This window comes from Pan paniscus, chromosome 1 (genome assembly GCF_029289425.2).
Source record: "Pan paniscus chromosome 1, NHGRI_mPanPan1-v2.0_pri, whole genome shotgun sequence".
Lineage (NCBI taxonomy): Eukaryota > Metazoa > Chordata > Mammalia > Primates > Hominidae > Pan > Pan paniscus.
The window spans coordinates 105275646-105280108 of record NC_073249.2 but is presented as its reverse complement, the minus strand read 5'-3'; the positions used below and the strand labels follow the sequence as shown (position 1 = coordinate 105280108).

General features: G+C 48.6%; 1 non-coding gene across 1 annotated transcript; it reads left to right on the top strand.

Moving 5' to 3' along the window:
• The first annotated feature begins 4053 nt into the window (after positions 1-4053).
• LOC112438724 (U1 spliceosomal RNA) lies at positions 4054-4217 on the top strand. The gene has a single exon (XR_003027097.4). It is a non-coding gene; the product is annotated as a U1 spliceosomal RNA (small nuclear RNA).
• The last annotated feature ends 246 nt before the right edge of the window (positions 4218-4463 follow it).

Here is a 4463-nt window from a genome sequence, read left to right as displayed (position 1 = left end):
TTGCCCCTCCCAGCTGCTCTGCTCCTCTCCCCTTCACTGCGGGAGGCTGGCCAGGGATCAGGAACCTCTGTTCTCCACAGATGCTGGGATTCCAGGCTCAAATCTAAATATTGGCTGATTTAGGAGGCTAAGGGAGGCAATTCCCTGGAGGGAGGTGTCAGGATTTGGGACAAGAGCAGCATCTAGTTACCATCCACAGAGACCCCAAGGACAGGAATCCACTGGTAGCCGGTTGGAGGGGATCCCATGAAAACAAGATGAAATGCGCGCATTAGTACTGGACCCAAGATCAGGAGATGAAAAACTGCACTGTCCTAGGGGATGAAGGAATTAGGGAATCCTGGAAGTAAAGTGTTTCATATAGGTCATTTCTTCCAAAGAGACATAGGGCAATGGCCCAATGACGTGAACAAAAGAAAACTCGGGGTCTAGGATTGAGGGGAGGCAGCCTTTTTAGTGGAGACCTGTGACCTGGAGGCCCAGGGTCACCCCGACAGGGGAGGGGTCTTGCTGGTCGCTGGGTCCGGGACTCCAATTGCACACAGCCAGTGGCATGGAGGGTCTGTGACCACGATTGGGCAATTTCCCCCATTCTGCTTATGGAGCAATAGAGAGGAACCTCACTGGAATTATACAGAAAGGTTCCAGTGAGACTTGAACTCTGATCACTGTATTCAGAGTCCAAAGTGCTCACCATTACACCATGGAACCTCACACTAGCTTATAACTGGAGGTAACTGAGTTCATACTTAGCAGCCATAGTTCCCACACACCTACGTTAAGGCATTTCTTCTGATCCCTCAAGCAACACCAAAGAAGGTGGACCTGCAAGAAAGGAGTCATCCTCTTTCTCTCTGCCCTCTCCTTTGATCAACTTTTATCATTTCATTTGCACCTCAGAAAATGAGGCAAAATCCAGTTTGGGCTTAGGGCAGAGAAGAGCCCTTGAGGCCTCCCTCTGGAAAACATACTCTCTCAGTTTACCAGAGTTTCCTGTACCAAGGGGAAATTTCCGCAAACAGTAGTGTTATATTCTTTTTGCCTTCCCTCTTTTCCCTTTGCCCAGGGAGGCCAGATGATTGTGAGAACAGGACTTGGGACTTCCTGGGTGCCTTGCCCCCTTCCTCCATGTGATAAATAATGGCTGACACCAAGCAAGTGGGATTGGGAGGCAGGGAGTCTTTCATTTTCTTCTTCATATACTTCTACCCATTTGTTTGGTTGGTTTTGGCAAGATTTTCTCACCAGAAATGGAGATTTGTTGGATTTAAAATAAAAAGTAATCAGCCATGTTTTACATTTCTATAAAACACTCAAACCAGGCCATACTCCCCTGCTGTGCCTCAAAATCAACCATAAACTGTCGAGGTCAGGAGGCAGGGCCCTGACACTTAAGCACAGTGTGTTTCCTCAGAATTGGCCAAGTTGATGCCACTCCAATTTCTCAATATACCACAACCCATTAATTGCGGTTTTTAAAACTGTACATGTATTTTTACCAAAACCCCAGGGCTTCAGTGTTCTCAGCACACAGAAAGACAATCATTGAGACATTGAGTATTGCTGAGGAAGAAGGCTTTAATCAGGTGCTGCAGCTGAGTAGACAGGAGATGAGTCTCAAATCTGTCTCCCTGATTGACTAAAGTTAGGGGTTTATGTAGCACAGAAGAAAAGTTAACTGTGTGTGGGAAAAGAGGAACTAGGGAGGGGTGAGGAAGCACTCGTGATGAGTGAGGGGACTGGCATCTCATTGTCTGGATGCTGTGATTGGCTGAGTTTCAGGTCTCTGATGCTTTTTGAGAGGACTGAGAGTCCTTTCCTGAGGAAGGAACTCAGATAAAACAAATATAAGTTTGTTTTATAGAATGGCTTGACCTCAGGAGTTTGAAACCAGCCTGGGCAATATGGTGAAACCCTGTCTCTACCAAAATACAAAAAGAAAAAGAGGGTTGCTTCCAAGATGGCTGAATAGGAACAGCTCCAGTCTACAGCTTCAAGTGAGATAGACGCAGAAGACAGGTGATTTCTGCATTTCCAACTGAGGTACCTGGTTCATCTCACTGGGACTCGTTGGACAGTGGATGCAGCCCATGGAGGATGAGCCAAAGCAGGGTGGGGTGTCGCCTCACCCGGGAAGTGCAAGGGATTGGGGGATTTCTTTTTCCTAGCCAAGGGAAGCTGTGAGTGACTGTACCTCGAGGAGCAGTACACTCCTGCCCAAATACTGTGCTTTTTTCCACTGTCTTTGCAACCGACAGACCAGGAGATTCCCTCTTGTGCCTGGCTCGGCAGGTCCCATGCCCATGGAGCCTTGCCTGCTGCTAGCACAGCAGTCTGAGATCAACCTGTGACACTGGAGCATGGCAGGGGGAGGGGGTTCTGCCACTGCTGAGGCTTGAGTATGTGGTTCTATGGTCACAGTGTAAATAAAGTGGTAGGGAAGCTCGAACTGGGTAGAGCCCACTGCAGCTCAGCAAGGCCTACTGCCTCTAGATTCCACCTCTGGGGGCAGGGCATATCTGAATAAAAGGCAGCAGACAGCTTCTGCAGACTTAAACGTCCCTGCCTGGCAGCAGGGACTGCTGTCATAATCATTATGATTATGAATCATAATCATGAAGACAATCTGTATTCCAGAATAGTAAGGGAACCTATTCCATCAGGGAGCCAACTGAAAACATCAAATCCCAGTTCACACCCCAGGGTGTGGTGTCATGCACCTGTAGTCCCAGCTACTTGGGAGGATTAGTAAGGAGGTTTGCTTGAATTCGTGAGGTCAAGGCAGAAGTAAACCCTGATCATGCCACTGTACTCCAACCTGGGTGACAGTGAGACCTTGTCTCAGAAACAAACAAACAAACAAAAAACCCCACAAAACCAAACAACAACAAATTGTCACCTTATTCTGAAATGACAGTGGCAAACATCACTTTGCTATTTGAAAATTAAAAGAAGCCGGGCGTGGTGGCTCACACCTGTAATCCCAGCACTTTGGGAGGCCGAGGTGGGCGGATCACAAGGTCAGGAGATCGAGACCATCCTGGCTAACAGAGTGAAACCCCATCTCTACTAAAAATACAAAAAATTAGCCGGACGTGGTGGCAGGTGCCTGTAATCCCAGCTACTGGGGAGGCTGAGGCAGGAGAATGGCGTGAACCCGGGAGGCGGAGCTTGCAGTGAGCCGAGATAGCCCCACTGCACTCCAGCCTGAGCGAAGAGCGCGAGACTCCGTCTCAAAAAAAAAAAAAAAATTAAAAGAAAAACACTCCCTCTTGCTATCAACCTGCCCTCTTGCTCTAACTTGTCTGACCCATGGTTTAAAATGCCCAAAAGCTGATGTACTCAAATTATAGTACACTTACCTGTTCTGCACCAGCATTTACTTTTGTCTGGAGGAGATCACCATGCATGGTCCTATAAATGTCTAACGGCATGGAATGATGAAGGGCAGTGTCTTTTAGGATAGTTGGATATATATATATATATATATATATATGCATGCGGAATGCTACATCACAAGAATAAGGAGGTGAAAAGAACCAGTTTCTTTTGTAATCCTAAACGTTCTAGTCTGAGAATTAAAAGCCATTGTTCGAAGAAGGGTGCCCAGGGTCCAGCTGGTCGCCGAAAGCTTGCTCCGCAATACAGGCTAAGGACCAGCTTCTTTGGAAGAGAACAGATGAGGGAAGCAGGAGAGAAAAAAGGGAGAGGCAGACGTCACTTCCCCTTGCCGGCTCCGGCAGCGGGTTGGTAGGCTGAGCGGCAGAAAGGCAGACGGGGACTGGGAAAGGCACTGTCGGTGACATCACGGATAGGGCGACTTCTATGTAGATGAGCCAGCGCAGGGGCTGCTGCTTCGCCACATGCTGCTTCGCCACGAAGGAGTTCCCGTGCCGTGGGAGCGGGTTCAGGACCGCTGGTCGGACCTGAGAGTCCCAGCTGTGTGTCAGGGCTAGGAGGGCTGGGGGGAGGGGGGGGGGTGCGCGAGCAAGTGACCGTGCGTGTAAAGGGTGAGGCGTGTGAGGCTGTGGCGGGGCGGAGGTGCAATATCTCATACTTACCCGGCAGAAGAGATACCATGGTCACGAAGGTGGTTTTTCCAGAGCGAGGCTTATCCATTGCACTCCGGATGTGCTGACCCCTGCAGTTTCTCCAAATGTGGGAAACTCGACTGTATGATTTGTGGTAGTGGTGGACTGCGTTCGCGCTTTCTCCTGCATTTTTGTCGTTTTAAAAGTAGGTTTTGTTTGCTGCAGAAACGCATACTAGGCGTCAGCATAAGCTGAAAATCAGGTCTTTGTTCCCATCTGTAACTTCACTGAAACTAAAAATTTGGGACATAGTGGTTCTCACGTTTGTAATCCCAGCAATCTATGAGGTACGTCGATAGGTTATGTTTATGTTAATATCGCTCGACCTCAGGCGTGTGTGGGCAAATACGGTGAACCCGTCTCTACTAATCT